This window comes from Aedes aegypti, chromosome 3 (genome assembly GCF_002204515.2).
Source record: "Aedes aegypti strain LVP_AGWG chromosome 3, AaegL5.0 Primary Assembly, whole genome shotgun sequence".
In the NCBI taxonomy this organism is placed as follows: Eukaryota; Metazoa; Arthropoda; class Insecta; order Diptera; family Culicidae; genus Aedes; species Aedes aegypti.
The window spans coordinates 194420480-194435725 of NC_035109.1; positions in this window are offsets into that span (position 1 = coordinate 194420480).

Consider the following 15246-nt stretch of genomic DNA (forward strand, 5'->3'; position numbering starts at 1 on the left):
AGCGAAGACAGCAAACCCATCTATTCCGGGATAAAAAGCGCCGCCTGGAAGAGTTGGAGTGCGAAGAGATGGAGCAGCTGTATCGTTCTCAAGAAACACGTAAGTTCTACAAGAAACTCAATGCATCCCGCAAAGGCTTTGTGCCGCGAGCCGAAATGTGCCGGGATAAGGATGGAGGTATCTTGACGGATGAACGTGAGGTGATTGAAATTGTGGAAGCAGCACTACGATGAACACCTGAATGGCGCAGAGGAGGAAGATCAAGACAGCAGGAGGAATGGCTTCATCAGTACGGCGGATGAGGGAGACGTGCCAACTCCCACAATAGGCGAAGTTAAGGATGCTATCAAACAGCTCAAGAACAACAAAGCAGCTGGAAAGGATGGTATTGGAGCGGCACTTATTAAAATGGGCCCGGACAGGTTGGCCACTTGTCTGCACCGATGGATAGCCAGGATCTGGGATACAGAACAGCTACCGGAGGAGTGGAATGAGGGAATAATATACCCAATATACAAAAAGGGTGACAAGTTAGAATGTGAGAACTACCGAGCGATCATCATTCTTAATGCAGCCTATAAAGTGCCTTTCCAGATCATCTTCCGCCGTCTATCGCCACTGGTAAGCAGATTTGTGGGAAGTTATCAAGCCGGTTTTGTGGACGGGCGATCGACGACAGACCAAATCTTTATGTTGCGGCAGATCCTCCAAAAGTGTCGCGAATATCAAGTCCCTACGCACCACCTATTCATCGATTTCAAAGCGGCCTATGATACCATCGACCGCGAAGAGCTATGGAAGATTATGGACGAGAATGGTTTTCCCGGGAAACTGACTAGACTGATCAAAGCAACGATGGATAGTGTACAGTGCTGTGTGAAGATATCGGGTGCATTATCGGACCCGTTTGAAACACGCAAAGGACTTCGACAAGGCGATGGTCTTTCCTGCCTCCTGTTCAATATTGCGCTAGAAGGTGTTATGAAACGGACGGGCTTCAACATGCGGGGCACGATCTTCAATGAATCCAGCCAGTTCATTTGTTTCGCTGACGACGTGGACATTGTCGGAAGAACGTTCCAGGTGGTTGCTGAACATTATACCAGGCTGAAACGTGAAGCAGATCGGGTTGGATTGAAGGTAAATACGTCAAAGACGAAATATCTGCTGACTGGAGGAACCGAGCACGATAGAGCTCGCATAGGCAGACGCGTGACGATCGACGGGGATGAGTTCGAGGTGGTGGACGAATTCGTCTACCTCGGATCATTGATAACGTCGGATAACAACTGCAGCAGAGAAATTCGAAGACGTATCATTGCCGGAAGTCGTGCTTACTACGGACTCCACAAGACCTTGCGGTCTGGTAAACTTCACTTCCGTACTAAGTGTACCATGTACAAGACGCTAATAAGACCGTTAGTCCTCTACGGGCATGAGACGTGGACAATGCTCGAAGAGGACCTGCAAGCGCTAGGAGTTTTTGAATGACGTGTGCTTAGGACGATCTTCGGTGGAGTATGTGAGAACGGCGTATGGAGGAGAAGAATGAACCACGAGCTTGCACAACTCTACGATGAACCCAGTATCACGAAAGTCGCCAAAGCTGGAAGGGTACAATGGGCGGGACACGTTGTGAGAATGCCGGACAACAATCCCGCAAAAATGGTGTTCAACTCAAATCCGGCCGGTACAAGACGAAGGGGAGCGCAACAAGCTAGGTGGTTTGACCAAGTGGAGCAGGATCTTGGAAGTGTGGGGCGATCGAGGAATTGGAGGTTAGCAGTCATGGACCGAGTTAGTTGGCGTAACATTGTGACGCAGGTCATGTCTTGAAGGACGTAGAGCCAGCAAAAGTAAAGTAAGTATGTAAAACGTTAATTACCCAAAATTATTGACTGAAAATTAGGTGTACTTTTAAATTTGCATTCTTAGTCGAGGATTATAAAACCTTGAAACTTTGAAAATAGACATATAAAAATATGTGTTTCTTACTAGGTAAATTGGTCTTTTCGTGGAAATAATTACTCGCTTATTCTCTTTTCATGATGTTTTTCTATTTTGTAAAATAAGGATTGATAGTGCGGAAAATGTCATTGTTTTTCATTGAAACTTAGTGGTTTTCATCAAATTCTACGTACATTTCGGGAATCCCGGGATTCCCAAGATGTCAGAACTAAAATCGCGGGAAACGGGAAATCCAGATATTTGTCAAATCCCGGGATGGACACTCTAGACGTGATGGTGCGACGAAAAAGTTTGGGCGAGTCTCCTGAATAATCGGGATAATGGGATAATGGACGAATATGTCATATTGCTGTTTGCTTTTGAGATGCAAATCTTGACTAAATGTTCCCCAAATGCGGTAACACAAAATAATCAAAGGACACCTAGCAACGATTACATAAATCACCCTAGAAAGAAAAATCCATCTTTGACTTCGCATTTCTTGTGAAAAATCTTACCGCGTTTGGTGTTCCCGCATTTGATATTTGCATTTCAAACGCACACAGCAATATCATATGGGGGATCACATGACGTTTTACAATAGCCTACTTGACTAAGTTTTCCTAAACCACTAGTTTTAAAAAAATTGAATTTTAAATAAACTTTATTTATCGGATTGTTCCAAAGTCCAAATATAAAATTGAACCTCATTGCACTCATCCAACGGTATTTGAATTCGTTTTTGCAGTCAAACCGGAAGCGCCGTTGAAAACTATTCATTCAAATTTCCATCCCATTTTGCATCCTTTTAGTGCATTTCAAGGAAATAGCATCACTGAACTTAAGACATGGTGTCTGTGGATAACTGCACCGCATCGTACTGAAAGTGCACACCACATGCGGAAGACTGCCACAGAAGGCATCATGAAAAATTACAGGTATGTGATTTTCGCTGATGCACACTTACGGGGCTGCATTCCAGACGTTCCTGGTTCTTTTGCGCAGCGACGACTTTTGAAAAGTCAGGCAAAGGGTTGAAAGGTGCAAATGCTTCGCTGTCTCCCGCAAACTTTATTATTTTTACACTGAGATTTATAATGAACGAAACGCATTCCGCATATTGTGGGGATTAAAAAAACAGTAAATCGTTCCCATTTATCACTGTTCATCATCAATTCCAATTTCCGTAAGTTTCGAAACTAAATTGTTTTATGAGTGCTGTCTCGCTCAAGTAAAATATGTGATTGCTTTCAGTTGATTTGATTTATGTGAATTGTTATTGACTTTTTAATTGTTGGGAAACTAAGGTGACAGGTTCAATAATTTTTGATTATTGCATTCATCTGTTTTGATTCATCACAGCTTTATGAAATTATTGCTGATTGGAATGAGATCAACTCGAGAGGTTTGCTGTGACACACAATTCATGTAAATATTCATAACTGTACAGCAGTACCTCATACCAATTTGCTATTTAAACGTTCATGAAGGGGTCGCACATTTTTTAAACTTATGACTCTCTGCTATCTATCAAGTTAATGTCGCTTTAAGATATTCATATTAAAATTAGCTATTACTTTACTTTTCTTTGCCTGCTCAGGTTTGCATGTGTATATTGTGTGACTGGAACAAAGATGCTCTATTTCCAGGGAATTCAAGGAAATTTCCATTAGAGTAAGATCCAGACACCATCAGCATGACTGTGCTTTGTAGTCGCGTAGTTTTGTCTGAAAGTTTGTCAGAAAACCATAACAATTTATGCTAAAATTATGTTGCAATGTTTTGATCCAAAATCCAGCAATGCGCTATTGCAATAGAAAAAAAAACTTTGTAATCAGATAATGACCAAAACCTTTTACTCAACCGTGAAATTTCTAATGATTTTTTTTCTCTCTAGAACTTCCTCATGTTAACAATAGTTATTTAATGCGATTGATACATTTCTGTTATTCAGAAAGTTGTTTGCGTTTCGAAGATATTGATAGATACATTCGTATGTAGGTAGCAACTTACAGAGGCAGTTGCGTAAACTGTTTGATTAATTAGCATGTGTTATCAATGAACCAATATTACAATTTATTGATTTACATAAATTACCGTGTGTGGAAAGTTCACGTTCACGGTGCGTGTAATACTGGGATGCACAGAGCTGATTCCGGATAATACATGCGTAGAACAGACTAAATTGCTATGCGTGTGCCATCCTTCGCATCGTAGAACATATTTTATCGCAACCGTGCCATTAGTTGGGCATTATTCTGGGTTGGCGTTTTGGGAGTGATTAATATTGTTAGCATGCATGGTTTGTTGATAACTTCATACTGAGTATAGTGTTTTATGGCGTTTTGGGAGTGTAGATCCCATCTAGATTTTAATTATATCCTTGTCACTAGGCTCGTGATATGATAATTTAGTGTATTGAATATTTAGGAAACTATTATCATGTGTATTTACATTTATGTGTATTGATTGACCGTGATTGCGTAGGAATATTGATGTTGTTCTCGATGCAAACATTATCTGCAGTACGCTAGTAGAAGCTAATAATAAATATGGATGCGTGGCTCAATCCTAACTACATAACTACATTTATAATAATCAGTTAAACAGTACAAGTTCATTTTTATGTTTGAAGAGATCTATTTCCATATTAAAACTCCAATAGATATGCATAGCTCTTAAAATACTGATGTGTTTCGATTATTTTAAAATTCTGACACATACAATGGCCCAATTTCATATTCGTACGGGGTACTGTTTTCACATCAAGTTGTTAAAACACTGTTAAATTATATATTGAGATTCAAATACTTTATCAATAATGAAGGTCCCAGATGGCATCTATAATTCGACAATCAACAAATGTTTCCATTTATATTCATCTTTGAAATAATGGAAAAGCATTGAATTTGTGTCTGAAATTAACCCAATTCCATGTCAGTTTCGTGTAATCGGGATACGGTAGAATAACAAAATTGCGAAACGTTTAGTCTTCAAATGCTATTTTCTCTTTGAAATAAGCGTTTTAAACCCCTTTTTTTCAACCGACGTAAAAGTTAACGTGAGAACTCATCTTCACTAAGTGCTGTACAGACAAATTGTTATGCGTAGGCGTTAAAAGTGTACGATCCAATGTTACGTTAACACCGGGCAACAGCGGTATCATCGAGAACAATAACCACATACAGCGGTGCCTAACAAGTAGTGTTGTGTGAGTCAAGCAAATAACTCGAGTGGTAGTTTGTGACAATACGTGACGAAAAAGTGCATGCTGAGACGAATTCGCGTTAAAACCGTTTTGTTGGGTTCCATATTCCTCCTCAATCCTCATCCTTGCAGCAGGGGTGGGTAGCGGGTGATCGCTACCATTTTTTTTTCTGCGTTAATTGATTTGTAGGTATTTCTCTTCGATCTGAAAAAAGTGCGTGCGATTGACTGTGGTTGCTAGATGGCCTCCACCAGTGGAGGCGGCCCCATCGGGCCTTTTAATCGAAACTTCCCTTGGCTAACGGAAACGTTTGGAGCTGCAACAACGCTGCTTCTGATGGGCGAGAATGGATCAGCACTTCCAGAGGACCCCTTCATAGTTGGAGAAAGTGTCGAGGAATGGGCTGGCCCCGTTGAACGCAGTAATATTGAAGGGTATGGCACGAAGTACGTTATGCGGACTAGGAATCAAGCCCAAATCGAAAAACTGTTGCAATTGAACAGTCTCAAGGATGGAACGGAAGTAAGCGTAATACTACACCCCAAGTTCAACACAAGTCGGTGCGTTATTTCCACTTACTCGCTAATCAACATGGAGGAAAAAGAAATTCTCAACAAGCTTGCCAGTCAAGGCGTCATCGATGTCAGAAAGATCATGAAGGCAAAAAAGGAAAAAATGCCGGCGATTATTCTCACTTTCAGCCGTGCGGAATACCCACAGTCGGTCAAAGTTGGATTACTGGGACCTGAAGTACCCGACCCTACTATCCTAATCCATTACTCTGCTTCAAATGCTACTTCTACGGCCACTCAAGAAACAACTGCCCTAATCCCCAAAGGTGTTTCAACTGTTCGTCGTAACTTGAGCAGATGGATACATGAGATCAACCTGCATTTTGCATCAACTGTGAGAAAAACCATCGACACTTTAACCGTCAATGCGAAGTATACCGGAAGGAAGTAGAAATTATCCGAACCAAAATTGATTTCAACCTCTCATACCCGGATGCACGAAAACGAGTCGAAGCAGGAAACGGAAGCTATGCCAAAGTGACGGCACAGCCACGTTTTGACAAAACCCGCTTTGTCGCTATGGCTGAACAAATTAAGAAGCAGCAAGACGTGATCGAAAAGTTGGAACAGCAGCTACAGAATCAGCGAAGTTTAGAAGAAAAGGTGACAGAAATGCTTGAACGTAGTAAAGCAAAAGAGACAAAAATCGAGGAACTCCTGAAATATGTACAGCAGCGTGATGAGAAATTAGGAAGTTGGAAGCGCAAAACAACAACTTAATGCGTCTTCTGGATGGAATGCAAGCAAAACAGTGGAGTGAATCGCTAACCAGCGAGCCCAGCTTAGAAATGGAAAGCATAAAGCGAAAATCGAAACCGCCACACTCAGCCAACAAACCAACAACAAGTAGCCAAGGGATCAGCCGGCATGTCACCACCGCCGAAAAGGACCTCCTCTAGAACCAGAAACCCTATCATGACCAGGCAAACGAGCAATCAAGAGGATACCGCTAAATCGAACTACATCGCAGAATCCAGCTTCAAGTCAACACCACCTAACAAATAATGGCCCAGAACCAGAATCAATTGGTTACGCAATCAACCAACAGCATCCATCCCAAAATTAACAACCACCGGTTTGAAGCGTGCGAACATGTAGTACCACCTTCACTTCGTAAAGAAGCGCAGGTGGAAGAGGAGACTGTCCGGGACGTTACACCCCAACCCGTCGATGGTAAATCTTTCTCTGCGGCCGGTTGGCATGCACCGCACTCTCAACATCAATCTCAAACAGATCAGCAGAATACAGATCATCCCTCAACTTGTTCCTTTCATACCAAAAATGTCCTTTCACATAATTCCCTTAACCCAACCTCCGAGGTCTCAATTAGCTCACTTTCCAAATGTGTCAAAAGAGGCCCCATCTGACGGTACCTTGAACTGTCTGCCACGAGCCGCTCTGACCGACGCCTATCAGTATGATCTTTTCTACAACCATATGCAACGATCAGGATCTTCTGAGACGCCCATAATAACACGATGTCGAACTTTCCCACCAACAAACGCCTATAACCCTACTGCTGAAGACCAACAAAAATCAGGTAAGCGGCGTGGGGAGGGAGAGAAGAAAGTAACCCCCCCCCCCCCCCCCCGGAAAAGCAAGTGAACTCGTGGGGGGACAGGAATAGGTTCGTCTTTCCATCGTCAGCCTCCCAGGGTTCGGCCGAAAATACCGTTAACTCACAAGCTGCATGTTATCACGCATCCGCATCGACCTCCTACTCTCAAGCAGAGGTACCTCATAATGACGGTGTCCACCCTTCATTAAGTTCCGAAAATCTCATCATAAATGATCGCGAAAACGGAGAATCAAACTTGAATCGTCAAAGGTCTCCAACAATCTCCTCGAATGATTCCTTTTCTGGTAGCGCAACAACTAGACTCGCACTCCAGTGGAATATAAACGGCCTGTTCAACAACCTAGGCGATCTTCAACTGTTAATACATGACAACGCAACACAGGCTATAGCACTTCAAGAAATTCATTGCCGGAATGCTCGGAACTTAGATCGCTTACTGGAAGGAAAGTATCGGTGGTATGTCAAAACAGGATCCATACTTTTCCAAAATGTTGCCTTAGTTATTCACCAGTCCATGGCGCACACTTTCGTTCCACTCAATACGGCTCTCATAGCTGTAGCCGCAAAAGTACACCTGCCTTTTCGTCACACAATTGTGTCCATCTACATTCAGAATTCCGGAATTTCATATCTACAGGAACAACTAGCGAGTCTTTTCGATCAACTGGAGAAACCCTTGCTTGTTCTTGGGGATTTTAACGGGCATCACTACGCATGGGGCTCACCGTAGACTAATGGAAGGGGTGTCGCCATACTGAATACGGCTGAGTAACATGATCTTATCGTGATGAATGATGGTTCGCCTACATTCCTCCGCACCAACTGCAGATCGTGCATAGATGTATCTCTCGCAAGCAGTAATATCCTTGGCTCTCTAAATTGGTACATTCACTCGGATCCAATAGGAAGTGATCACTTCCCAAGTGAAATTCAGCACAATGCACCTCCACCGGAGATAACCCGACGTCCAAAATGGAAACTCAACGAAGCAAACTGGGAAGGATATGAACAAACCATCACATCTCTGATAGATCCCAACCGCAAATATCAGCTTGAAGAACTATCCAACATCATAATTGATACTGCAACGAAGCAAATCCTGAAGACGAGCAGTAGACCCGGAAGAAATGGTGGTGCGATGAAGTGAAAACTGCAGTGAAAGCCCGTAGGAAAGCTTTGAGGGCGATGGTTGTAAATGAAGAAGCGAAATTATTGAAGTTCCTCAAAGAAACCAAATTGTTCAACGAAATATAAAAATTAGCTTTTAACGTTTGAATAGGCGAACCAGCTGCGAAAGCTGAGAACCTCTATAATAAAGATAAAAAAATAAAAATAAAGTTAAAAAAGCAATTCCATATTCGTACACCTATTAAAAATCGAACATACAACATTCAAAACCTAATTTTAATGATCAATTTTATTGCTAAAGTCCTTCATTGCGTTGTTGATTCTATACCATTACCCGGAATACCATTACCCGGAATGCAATTTACCGGAATACCACTTACCGGAATGTACCATTACCCGGAAAACCCATTTACCGGAATGTACCATTTTCCGGAATGCACCATTACCCGGAAAGCCAAATCTTCCATTTTCGACGACCGTCTTCAATACATTTGTATTGAATATTAATTTTTTTTTTCATTGATGTTCAGTACAAGTTATGTCACGCTAACCATAAACATTCTTGACTCCCTCGGTTTCCATAAACACCTGTTCAAAAGACATCTTCAAACAGCTGACAAGGGGGGAGGGATGTTTTGCATAAAGACTTTTCGCATAAGGACGCTTCGCATAATTTTCCGGGTGTACGTTTCGCATAATGGACATTTGGCATAAAGAGAATTATATGCCTTCTTTAAAATTCTACCTGTTCATATATGAAACTGCTTTATGCGAAACGTCCTTTATGCCAAACGTCCGTATGCAAAACGTCCTTATGCGAAACGTCCTTATGCGAAATGGGTTACCCCCGCTGACAAGTATGTAAGTACACTAGCTCTGAAACGTCGTCAAATTCGATAGATCAAATTTGCCCACAAGAAATAATTTTGAACCGGCGGTATTCAATTCTACCAACCTCAGCTTGATCTTTCTGAATAGCTTAATTTTGCCCCAAAAAATATTACCATACCAAAATTTAATTACACATGTCATTTATTTGCGATTTAATTAGAAAAGAATTGCCTGATAGGGTGCAGAGCTACTTGGGCACTTCCATGATTCACTTTGGCATAGGAGGTTATTCTCGGCCGAATTATCTGAAATTTTGCAATAAGAGGCACTACAGTACGACGCACATTGTGGCCAAATATGAACTAAGTAGTTTTTGAAAAACCCCACTGTCGAAGTGAATCAAAAGTGTCAAGAATAGGATCCGGCTCCCTATAGATCGAAAAACTATGTCTTAAGCAACTTGGACAAAAAATCGACGTGATTCCGTTGTTGAGTCGTTGCAAGCACTCTTATATGGAACCATCTAGACCGACACGACGAAAATCGCTGCAAAATTGCGTCGCTAATCCACACGCTCATCAAACTCTAAGACATCAAACTTTGCATGCAGCGCATGTGCATGTCGCTAACCCGTAAAAAATCGCCTTGATTTAGGGAAGCCTTTATGGTTTGAAAAAATCTAAAAAATCAAGACGAAATTAAGAGTGCACTAAGGCGAGAGTAGGAACAATGTGACGTCCATCTCTGGATTCTGAAATATTGAACCTCAATAGATCTACGTTTCCTTTGAATTTCCTTGATTGTGCTATTTTTCTACGAATGTCATAACTCTGAATGTCTGTACCCCGAATCCAGGATAATATACTAGAAAGAATAGTAATCAATCATAACAAGAAGATATTTGGTCATTTTCGACTAAACACATTTTGCCAAAAAATCCGAGATCGGTGGAACTCGAAAGAACCGCCAACCAAATAAAGAAGGGTAAATATCAGATGACCCTAAATGGGTCATCCTAGAAAAAGGGATATACGAAGGATTCGGTTGATTAACGTTTACAGAAACGACTTTCGGTGAATTGACACTCGGCGAAAATTAGCACAACCAATTGTGGTGCAAATCCTAACCATTGTTTATTAATTAACATTTGGACACTTGGAGAACCGACGGTCGAATGTCAAAAGTAAAGTTACATGGTTGTAGCCAAATTTAGCCAGTTTAGCCAAGACATGCTGCAAAGATAAGTTGAAAGAACAGCTTATTTTTAAAAGAAGGGTGAATTATCTATGAAATGCAAATATATGAAGATGGTCCATATTGACATGATCAATTACGAAGATATCTTAGACTCCTCTTCGAGGCTTACGTATTTTGAAAGAAGAACCTCCCCTGTCCATTATCGTTGGTGATCATTATAAATATTTCAAGTCAAAATACTGACCTGAAGGACCGTAAAACGGTTAAAAGGACGTTAATGAATAAGGCGAGAAATAGAGAAATAATTTTCCGGTAAATGGTCCTTCCGGGTAATGGTTTTCCGGTAAATGGTTCATTCCGGTAAATGATTTTCCGGTTTATGGTCTTCCGGTAAATGGCATTCCGGGTAATGGTTTTCCGGGTAATGTCGGAGAACCACGTTGTTCAGATGTAGTAGAATACATTTGGACAACTTATAAGCAAACATATAGGAAACTTAAATAAATTTAACAAAAATACAACTTTTTTTTTAATGGTTTTTGCTTAAAAATCTAGTAAGTCGTACAATTAATAGTTTTTAAACACCACTTCATTAAGAATAATAACTGCGATTACTGAACATGTTTCAAAAACTTATAAACAGTTTTGAAGTAGCTACAAGTGGATATCGGCATCCTACACATCGGATTCTTGGTTGGTATAAAATTTATAACTAATCCCAAACCAAAAGTTCTAACCATTTTCCCTCAGTTTGGCTCTTAAATAGATACATATGATCCATGGTTTTGTTCCTTTTGAAACATTCCCTAATTATTATTCTTATTTTACATTTTACTATCAAACATTATCATAAAGACTGATGATAGAAATATTGTTGCCGTAATTGCAACGCATACGTTATTTTTAATGATGAAAACAAAATGGTATATTCATGAAAAAAGCTTATCAATGCTCTCTACTCATTCAAATTATGTTGTATTTTAATTATAAAATCAATAAATTACAAAATATGGTCCTTTTTGTGTGTAATTTGAATAAGAATTCAAAGATAATTGAATATAGAGATAATATCAATTATTGAAGGTAAAGTCAGCATGGTACAGGATAATTTGTTGTAAAAAATGTTCGTAGTTGTCTTTCTTTCTACAGACAAGGTTAAAATTAACCTATATCTATTATTTAGAACAAAAAAATGGGTTACATTGATTTGAAATAACATTCGATAAGAGCTTTAAAGTGACATTACAATTATCTGATCTCAAAAACGATAAAAATCTGCTAATGATGTTTGTAAACTGAACATATTTCAATGAAAATTATCAGTGCTTACGAATATCATTTTGAAAATGGCTCCTTCTACAAAAATGAACGTTATTTTTAAAAAAATTGGACTTTATTGCGCAATTTATTGAAAAAATTTGATAATATTTTTGATAATTTTCCTTAAGTTTCATATATGTCCGCTTACAAGTTGTCCAAATCCAATAGATCATTGAATCAAATCAGATCATTGAAATTATATTTAGGGGATCTAAACGCTCAGGTTAGCCCTGAGGAGGAGTTCAGACCGACTACTGGAAAATTCAGCACTTACCGGCTGACGAACGAAAACGGCCTATGGCTGATTGATTTTGCCGCCATTCGTAGTACCTGCTTTCAGCACAGCCTTCCGTACAAATACACCTGGAGATCACCACATGGGGCCCAGATAGCCGTAGCGGTAAACGCGCAGCTATTCAGCAAGACCAAGCTGAGGGTCGTGGGTTCGAATCCCACCGGTCGAGGATCTTTTCGGGTTGGAAATTTTCTCGACTTCCCAGGGCATAGAGTATCATCGTACCTGCCACACGATATTACGCATGCAAAAATGGTCATTGGCATGGTAAGCTCTCAGTTAATAACTGTGGAAGTGCTCATAAGAACACTAAGCTGAGAAGCAGGCTCTGTCCCAGTAGGGACGTAACGCCAGAAAGAAGAAGAAGAAGATCACCACAGCAGACGGAATCACAAATCGACCACGTTCTGACGATGGACGACACCTCTTCGATATTATCGTCGTCAGGGCCTATCGTGGTGCTAATATCGACTTTGACCTGGTGATGGTGAAACAGCACCCAAAACTCTCCATAATTAACGACGTATGGTACCGATGGCCGTCCCGGTATAACCAAGAGTAGCTAAAGCAAGCGGATAAAGCAACTGGATACGCGCAGCACCTCGAGACTGCATTACTGGATGTGAGTGAGCTGGATTAAGCCCCTCTTGAGGATTACTGGAGAACAGTGAGAGCAGCCATCAACAATGCAGTTGAGAGCTACTTCAAGTACGTGGGATGGAGACGACGGAACTATTGGTTCGACGAGGTATGTAGGCAGATTCTGGAGGAGAAGAATGCTGCGTGGACGGTTATGATGCAGCAAGGGACCTAGCAGAACGTTGAACATTATAGGCAGTATGAAATGGCAAAACCAAACCCGCCACTGTCGGGAGAAAAAAGGCTGAATGAAATAGATGAAATGCGAGGAGATGGAACAGCTTTGCTGGTCTCAAGAAACACGGAAGTTCTATCAGAAGCTCAACGCATCTCGCAACGGCTTCGTGCCGCGAGCCGAGATGTGCAGGGATAAGGATGTGATCATCTTGATGAACGAACGTGAGGTGATCGAAAGGTGGAAGCAGCAATTTGAAGAAACCATGGCGCTGAGCGCGTAGGCAATGAAGGTCGAGACAACGGAGTTCTCGTCAGTACTGCGGACGATAGAAACCAACCAGCCCTTCATTTTCAGATAGGTTAAGAATGTTATTCACCAGCTGAAAAACAATAAAGTTGCTGGTATGGTATGGTATCGGAGCTGAACTCATAAAGGAGAATTGGAAAGAAGGGGTAATATGCCACATCTACAAAAAAGGCGACAAGTTATATTGTGAGAACTTCCGAGTGATCACCATCCTGAATGCGGTCTACAAAGTGTTATCCCAGATCGTCTTCCGTCGTCTGTCACCTGTAGTAAACGAGTTCTTGAAAAGTTATCAAGCCGGCTTCGTTGACGGCCGATCGACAACGGACCAGATCTCTACTGTATGGTATATCCTCCAAAAATGTCGTTAGTACCAATTTCCAACGCATCACCTTTTCATCGGCGGTATACGATAGTATCGACCGCGTAGAGCTATGGATACTCATGGACGAAAACAGCTTTCCCCGGAATCTCACAACGATGCAAAATTTTGTGAAGATTTTGGGCGAACATTCCAGTTCATTTGAATCTCGCCGGGGATTACGAAAGAGTGATGTGCCTGCTGAGCAATATTGCACTATAAGGTGTTATGCGTAGAGCCGGACTTAGCAGCTGGGGTACGATTTTCACTAGATTCAGTCAATTTGTTAGTTTCGCTGATGATATGAGTGGTGAATTGTAGGCCGAACATTTGAAAAGGTGGCAGACCAGTGCACCCGCCTGAAACGCGAGGCAGCAAGCTGGACTGGTGGTGAATGTGTACAAGACAAAGTAAATGTTAGTAGTTAGTGGAGCCGAGTATGACAGGACTCGTCTAAGAAACAGTGTTACGATAGACGAAGATACGTTCGTGGTGATCGAAGTATTCGTCTACCTTGCTGATGGCTGAAAATAACGTTAGTCATGAAATACGGAGACGCATCATCAGTGGAAGTCGGGCCTACTATGGTCTCCGCATGAAACTGCGGTAAAAATGTTTCGACCTAGCATCAAATGTACAAAAGGCTTATAAGACCGGTAGTCCTCTACGGGCATGAAACGTGGACGATGCTCAAGGAGGACCTGCAAGCTTTTGGAGTCTTCGAACGTCGGGTGCTTAGGACAATTTTTGATGGTGTGCAGGAAAACGGTGTGTGATGGCGAAGGATGAACCACGAGCTCGCCCAACTCTATGGTGAACTCTATTTCCTGAAGGTGACAAAATTTGAAAGGATCAGTGAAGTGACGAACATGTCTGCTGAACCGGAACAAAACAAGCATCAGAGTGCTGATTCACTACCATCTGTCGTGCTCGCGAGTAAACGAAGCGCAAGTGATTCCTGAACCTGTTCAGAGCTGTTCCCTCCGTGCTTTGTGGCTTTTAGGGGTTTTTTATTACAAACACTTCGAGACGAGTCTAGTACACGACACTGAAGACGGCCTTACAGTTGAGGTCGAAATACGCGTATCTGTCAATGGAGACAAACTCTAGTGGAATTAAATGTTATAGTAATTAATTCGTTTTTTTCATCTACTTATAGGTATTCTACTAAACAGCTAGAAGATTTATTATAGTAGTTAACTGTCGATTTAATGGATTTACAATTGATTTGTCTGTCAAAACCATAATAAATCACACCTAGTTGGTTTACTCGCGAATATAGGTTCGAGAACTGTTTGCTATTTTTTTTTGTATATTCTCCGGAGCATGCTGGTGCAAACTTACTCACACCAAGGCTGCTTGCGAGTCTGTTATGTATGTTTAGTGATGGTTTACTCTCGTGACGTGTTTCGTGATGCGTACATTTCCACCACACGATGGGCAGGGCATGTTGCAAGAATGCCGGACAGTAACCCTGCAAAGATGGTGTTCGCTTCGGATCCGGTTGGTACCAGAAGGCGTGGAGCGCAGCGAGGTGGATCAAGTGCGTATTGATTTGGCGAGCGTGGGGCACAACCCCGAACAAAGTTGAATAATAAAATGATAACAAATTTTGTTACCTGGTTCAAGTTGATAACTAAATCTGCTACATCATATTTTTTTTAGTTTTATGATCATAAATCAAG